This window comes from Triturus cristatus, chromosome 6, assembly GCF_964204655.1.
Source record: "Triturus cristatus chromosome 6, aTriCri1.1, whole genome shotgun sequence".
Taxonomy (NCBI): Eukaryota; Metazoa; Chordata; class Amphibia; order Caudata; family Salamandridae; genus Triturus; species Triturus cristatus.
This window is the reverse complement of record NC_140589.1, coordinates 204039670-204047502: the sequence shown is the minus strand read 5'-3', so window position 1 is coordinate 204047502 and position 7833 is coordinate 204039670. Positions and strand designations below refer to the sequence as shown.

Genomic DNA, 7833 nt, shown 5'->3' with positions numbered 1-7833 from the left:
CGTGATCAGTAAAAATCTAAAATTCTACCTTATATCTACACTGACAGTAAGTTTATTAATTATTGAGTCCAAAAAAATAGACTAGGAATTATGCCAGCATTTTGAACTTAATTAATTTAATCTTTGACTTAGGAAGACTATGTCATATGCATAATTATTCATTATAATAACTGTGGCCTTTTCAAATTATACTCAGCATCACTCTATAGAGAGCAATGTGTAGTCTTTATTAATTTTCTGAATGTGATGCGACTCTCAGGGACTAGATTTTGGTCTACTTATACTTTGTATTCTTGCTTTCTAGATTATAGATGCTCATTTTTGTCCTGAAGATGAACTCAACTAACTGAGTTCGAAACGTCGTCGACCGCTCACAACATGAACCCCTCATATTAAGTCTAAAAGAAAGTGGTTCAATTCCTGTTGTCAATGCGATGTTTTCTTTTAAAGTTCACTTTCACCGTTTTTGTCACGCTTACTGTCACTGAATATGTGAGCATCTGAATTTATTTCATTGTATAATAAATATCTGTTATACCTTGACCTTCTTGTCCCTGTTCTATATTAATTATCACTCTCTCTTTTCAAAATTTATTTTAAAAAACCTTTATTTAAACGTTTACCTTTTAAAGGTTTTCATATCCTGGACCTTTTAGGCCATTTAGAACCATTGTGTCTCTCTTCACATTGTACCACCCCAGGTTCGTATATTGGGGTTCCCTTGTTTCCTATCAAACACTTGTAAGAGCAGTGGCTCCACTGCAAGGGTTCCACTCATTGAGTGGTTATATTAACCTAAGAAAATTTGTTCTCCTTAAATGAGCTCTATGTATATTTATCAATACATAGTTTGATCCAAAATTCCCCACAGATACTATGTCTACACCCATTATTCCTACATACACCGAGGAATACATTGCTAGACTGATCAGTGGTCCCTCTCTTTTTCACACACCTATACCTGTAAACAATGCATCATCTAATGTGGCAAGTGAAAAACTCACGAATTTAGAAAGACTCAAAAAAAAGCATATACGCACTGAATTGCACGCTCGCATGCTCACAGAATATCTCAAAGCGGACATTATTCCAGTGGGCCTACAAGTGCGCAATATCCCTGCCATTTTTCTACAAGATCCTAAATTCAAGAACGGTTTCGCCCATATTGGTACTACTTGCTCCCGTCATTGGATGGTGCTTGGCATCGACACTGCACTGGAACACAGCAAGAAAGAACTAATAGAGATCAGAGAACTAGAAAAGGCAATCCTAGAATTAGACAGTCTAGCAGACGCCAAATCAGCTCTAGAAAAACTGGAACGCACGATTATTGATTTTCAAAATTTCGAACGCCACAAAAAGTCTACCAAGGTGACAAAGGACATAAGAAATTATAACAAAGAACACACCTACCCTTATCTCAAGGAAGATTTTTTCACACAAAACACCCAAGAACAACAGAGATACCCAACAAGTACTTGGGGAAGATTTAGAAACAGGCAACCGGTAACATTCTCTGACTCCTCCATAGAATCTGACAATTCTGACCCCATAGAAGGTCCTAGCACTTCCACACACAACCCTAATTTTTTAGGGAGAGGCCAACCCTTCATAGGGGAGAGATCCAGAGGCAGAGGCAGAGGGAGGCCCAGATACAACTTCCCTCCAGGGGAACGACAAACACGCAGGAAATTTTACCAATGGGGCTATCAATATTAGATCTTTCTCTACCCCCTTCTGCTACCCCCGCCACCACCACCACCCCCCACCTAGACCAGATGCCAATTTTTAACTTGTCCAAGCACCAATTGGCTTCTACTGATATCGCTCTACTGAGCAGAGGATTGTCCTTTGTCATCACGGAAAAACCTAATTGGTTTGATATCCATACTGAAATTCTCCAGTTTTTCAGAAAGGTACGACTCAATGTGTTCTTTCAGAAAAAAGAAACCACCACCAATACTGACATTACAGGACTACGTCCTAAGTCTACTTTTAACCCACCAAGCGGCACCATGCCCCCGGAAGTCCTAACATTTGAACATCTTGTACTTAAAGACTTCAACGAAATCAGATCTAATTATAGATTTACTCCTTTCAATGTAAGTCTAGAAGAAAGACAAAGTCTAAACACCCTAAAAAATCTGGATGATGTGGTTATAAAACCTTGCGATAAAGGTGGCGGTATTGTTTTACAGGATAAAACCGCCTATGAAAATGAAATTCACTGCCAACTTAGTAACACCTCACACTATGAACACCTGATGCGCAATCCTGTTCAAGATATCAGTAACCTGATTCTTGATATTACTAAGAAAGGTCTAGAAGAAGGCTATATTAGTAAACGTGAGTTTACCTTTCTTAATAACAAAAACCCAAGGACACCGGTTCTATACACTCTCCCAAAAATCCATAAAAATTTGGAAGCACCACCAGGCAGACCCATCCTCTCAGGATGTGGTTCAATACTAGAACCTCTAGGGATATATATTGACTTCTTCATAAAAAACATGGTACAAGATACCACCACGTACGTAAAAGATACCACACACCTGATCAACCTCATTGAATCTCAACCTTTCGATCCCCAAACAGAACTCCTTGTCACCCTTGACATCGAGTCATTATATACTAATATCCCTCAAGATAAAGGTATACAGGTTATTAAAAAACATCTCGACCTGCGTCCGGCCCCACATCAGGTCCCCACAGAGTTTATAATTTCACTCCTTGACATAGCCCTCACTAAGAACTACTTTATGTTTCAAGATCAGTTCTACAGACAATGCAAGGGTACTTCTATGGGGGCCATTTTTGCCCCAAATTTTGCCATTCTTTTTGTTGACGATATTGAGACCAACATCATTCTCAATAGAGCCAATCCCTTTCTCCAAAAAATCCGTTCCTGGCGTAGGTATATAGACGATGTCTTTATGATTTGGTCTGGTACCGATGTTGAACTCCGATCATTTTGCTCTTGGCTTAACAACACCCAAACTGATCTGAAGTTTACCCATAACTTTGACAACAACAAAATTGACTATTTGGATGTCACTATCAAGAGTGCCAATGGTGAACTCTACACTACCTTATTCAGGAAACCGACTGAGCGGAACACACTGTTACAGTACAACAGTGCCCATCCCAGAGCTTTAAGAGACGGTTTGCCCTACGGACAATTCCTCAGAATCCGAAGGAATTGTAAATACAAAGAGGATTTCTTTCTAGAGGCAGAAATCCTATGCAAAAAGCTTACTGACCGAGGCTATCCGAAACGGCTAGTAAAACGCTCAATGAAACGAGCTTGGTACTCTCATCGGGAATTTTTACAAGAGCCAAAAGTAAGAGCACCTACTTCCAAGATCACATGTGTGACCACTTTCTGCCCAGTCAGTAATAAACTCACTAAAATGATAAAAAAACATTGGTCAGTACTAAGGCCTTTGGAGCTTTCCACAGGAACCCCCCTTTTTGCTTTTAAGAGAGGCCGTAACATCAAGGACCACCTAGTCAGGGCCCAAAAACCCACACAGAAAGATAACACCTTACATTCCTTTCTTGGTCTTCCCCCTCTTAAGGGCCACTACAAATGTAACAACTGCATGGCTTGTGATTCTACTGTCAACACTAAGTTTTTTGAATTTGATGGCACTAAGCACAATTTGGAGTTTTTCTCTAACTGTAACTCACATAATGTTATCTACTGTATTGAGTGTCCGTGTAAATTGCTTTATATCGGACAAACCACGCAGAAAATCAAAGCAAGAATCTCGCAACACAGAAGCAGGATCCGCTGCAAAATACAAACTGCACCATTAGTGGAACATTTCATGTCCAAAGGACACTCAGAGACTGATTTCAAGTGGCAAGTGATTGAAAGCTTACATCCTAACCACAGAGGAGGTAATCAACAACAAATCCTTAACCGCCTGGAATGCAAATGGATCTTCAAATGCCGTACCATTGAACAAGGATTGAACACCCTGGATGCTTATAACACCATTCTAAAACGTACAACTGCTGTCACTATTCTGGGATTCCCCCGCATTCATTCATTCATTCATTCATTCAATTTGTATGTTTCATTTTTTCATTTGTTGATTTGGCAACCACCCTGGCCTTCTACAAATGGTTATTGTTTACCATGTACATAGCTAAGTTGATAATTACACATTGGATGTTATGTATACTCCTATCCCATTGGCACATGCTGCTATGTTTGAGTACATAGGTTGTTGACAATGTAAATATAGTGTACCTTGTACACACGTAACCCCCAGAGAATGATGTAATTACTTTCTTTAAATTCCGTATGTTACGATTCAGGTGATGGCTCTCTGCCCTATTGCCTAGCGTTTTCCTAATTTATGAACATCTTTCTATTACAACAGCCCATTCCCACACCCCGTGTTTAACTCGGTTTTAAACGCTTTTAGTAGCACAGATCTGTTTTCACCTGCGCTCGCAGATTGACAGTCTGCCCTTCACACATGCTCTTTCACAGCTGTGAGCGTAGATCACTCCCGGCTGCTCACTCTTTACTAATTTCCGCCCGGTGTCTACACTGCACACCTGCACGTTCAGCTGTCACCAATTAGCTTGAAATCCCGACTTCTCCAGACTCACGTGCATAAATACCGAGTTAACCCAGCTCCAGCTCTCAGTTCCAGCGCTAGCAGCACTTGAACAGGACTTGTTTACCGGGAGGCTCGCATTCATTGCAATCTGATCGGACAAATTGTAAGTTCACTTTGGGTTTCTCTCCCCTCCCCTCCATGCCTTTCCCTTAACTGCTCTTTCTCCTCGCTGGCTCAGCTGTTCAGCGTTCTAACTCACACACCCCCTCCATTCCTTTCAGACTTAATCCGCCCGGCACCTGAATCCCTGAGGTCCCGGTAAAATGATTTAAGATCGTTTCCCAAGTAAGTCTGCATCCGCTCCCTTCCCTGCTCCTTCCCACTCCTGACTTACTCCCCTTTTAAATGCCTTAAAATACTCGTTTTCTTCCTAGGCCTCCTGCAATGACAAAGGGCCCTACTTTGAAGCAGTAACTTGCATTTGATTCTCTCGTGATCAGTAAAAATCTAAAATTCTACCTTATATCTACACTGACAGTAAGTTTATTAATTGTTGAGTCCAAAAAAATAGACTAGGAATTATGCCAGCATTTTGAACTTAATTAATTTAATCTTTGACTTAGGAAGACTATGTCATATGCATAATTATTCATTATAATAACTGTGGCCTTTTCAAATTATACTCAGCATCACTCTATAGAGAGCAATGTGTAGTCTTTATTAATTTTCTGAATGTGATGCGACTCTCAGGGACTAGATTTTGGTCTACTTATACTTTGTATTCTTGCTTTCTAGATTATAGATGCTCATTTTTGTCCTGAAGATGAACTCAACTGACTGAGTTCGAAACGTCGTCGACCGCTCACAACATGAACCCCTCATATTAAGTCTAAAAGAAAGTGGTTCAATTCCTGTTGTCAATGCGATGTTTTCTTTTAAAGTTCACTTTCACCGTTTTTGTCACGCTTACTGTCACTGAATATGTGAGCATCTGAATGTATTTCATTGTATAATAAATATCTGTTATACCTTGACCTTCTTGTCCCTGTTCTATATTAATTATCACTCTCTCTTTTCAAAATTTATTTTAAAAAACCTTTATTTAAACGTTTACCTTTTAAAGGTTTTCATATCCTGGACCTTTTAGGCCATTTAGAACCATTGTGTCTCTCTTCACATTGTACCACCCCAGGTTCGTATATTGGGGTTCCCTTGTTTCCTATCAAACACATGTGTGTTTGGTCGGCAGTCTCAGGCCGACCAAAACACACATGCGTACTTAGGTTTTCTCCAGCACAGCTGCATTGAGCAGACTCCCCAGTCTGAGCAGGGCGTCTTTCCTGCCCGCTCAGACCAATTAGAGGGAGTCTGTCCCAGGGGCTGCTGGGACCAGGCAGGAAGAGGAGAGGCAGCGCGATGAGACGCGACGCTGGAGGTGGCCAGCGGTAAAAGGTAAGTTTTTAAAAAGAATATTGTATTCATCCCCCGACCGCACGACGCCTCCCGCGCGACCCCACTTGCTCCACCACCCTTTGTTTATGGCGGCCGCTGCTGCTATCTAGTCATACAGGCAGCCTCACAAGACGCTTTTTACTGTATACATCTGGACCTAAGGCAGAGGAATGTTGGAACTACATCCACCCGGTGCATGCCTGCTCATTGTGTTTGCAGTTTAGGTATGGGACCCTTCCCATCGCTGTGTACACCTCAACATGTGACCATGTCAAGCCTAGGCCCATGTAGTGCCACTCTTGTGTTCTCCGGGATGAAACTGCGGAACATCTGATATTTTTCTGTCCAAAATATACTAAACTCAGAAACAGGTGGATTGTTCCTCTAACCCACTGCTTGGGTTTGACAAACCGAATATATGCCCTAAGGATGTGTAAAAGCAATTCCTCAACTTAATTGTGCTGGATGGAACTAAATTCCTTTATGTTGCATGGCTTCTTAGACAACAATTGCTAGCTCAGTCTTAGAGAATCCATGTGTATGGAGACCACCCATGTAGGATTTTAGGGATATTAATTTTTTAACATTCTTTTATTTGATTATTTGTTGGTATTCTAGGGTTTTATGTATTTATTATGATTTACTTTTATGGTTTGTATTATGTATTTTTGATATTGCTTGTTATGTCTTGATGATGAGATAATATTTTTGATCTATTAATAAACTTTAACTATGACCATGACTGCCACTCTGCTGGATTGCTTCTCTGAAGTACTGCTGCCTTCTGTGCTGACATGCTGGCTGCTGCCCTCTTGCCTGGGTGAGAAGGACTGGACCAGCAACCTCAACCCAGGACCACCTGATCTCTTATAACCAGCACCTGGACTCTGCAACTGTGAGTTCTGATCTGTGAAGGGGTTCCACCCAACTCCTGGACCCTTGGAAGTGGGCCTGAAGGTGCTCTGCCAGCCCATCTGTGGATCCAGCAGAACCAACGCATCTCCTCTGCTGCAAAGCGCAACCCCAAGTGGAACCTATGCATTGCCTCTGCTGGAAGGATTCTCCCAGCGCAAGGACCTTGCATCAGAACTGCCGCTGTACAAAGCTTCACCGACACAGGCCCCCGCATTGCAAATTTCTTGTTGACATCAACCTTGATGACGACACAGGTTATCGCATCACAGCCCTTCACAATCGACGCATCACCTCGACTGCACGACGCATACTTGATGCTGGACTTCACATTGCAAGACTTTGTCGATGGAATTCTCGATTATGACACAGGACCTTGCATCACAGCTGTGCAACTCTTCGGAATTGATGTATCACCCGAGCAGAGTGACGCATCCTCGATTTGGGATCTCCTAATGCTCCGCAACCAGGATTTAAGGTACTCTGTTCAGTGGTCCTAACTGAGTACCTGTAGCCTGCCCATACTCCATCGCAGTCAGCCTGAACTTTTAGCTTTGTGCCAGTCCAACGCAACCAGATTTCCACATTTGGAGCTTTGTGCTTTCTGGAATTATTTTCACTGAAATCTTTAAACCGGCATGTCTCTAGTCTACTGATTGGATGTTTGTTGTTTTGGTCTTGTTTTTTTATTAAATGGGTGTGGGATCTGTTTCATAGAGTGTCTTCATTGTATTACTGTTTTAAGTGTTGCACACATACTTTACACATTGCCACTAATTTAAGCCTGACTGCTCTGTGCCAAGCTACCAGAGGGCAGAGGGTTTAGCACAGGTTGAATTGGGGTTTGCTTGTGACTTCACCCTGACAAGGAATGCGAAGAATGCGGTTTCTG

The 7833-nt window shown here is 41.7% G+C and overlaps 1 long non-coding RNA gene across 1 annotated transcript; it reads left to right on the top strand.

Moving 5' to 3' along the window:
• Positions 1-4600: 4600 nt before the first annotated feature.
• LOC146816640 (uncharacterized) lies at positions 4601-5114 on the top strand. The gene is made up of 3 exons (XR_014962473.1): positions 4601-4740; positions 4859-4922; positions 5012-5114. It is a non-coding gene; the product is annotated as an uncharacterized LOC146816640 (long non-coding RNA).
• Positions 5115-7833: the final 2719 nt, after the last annotated feature.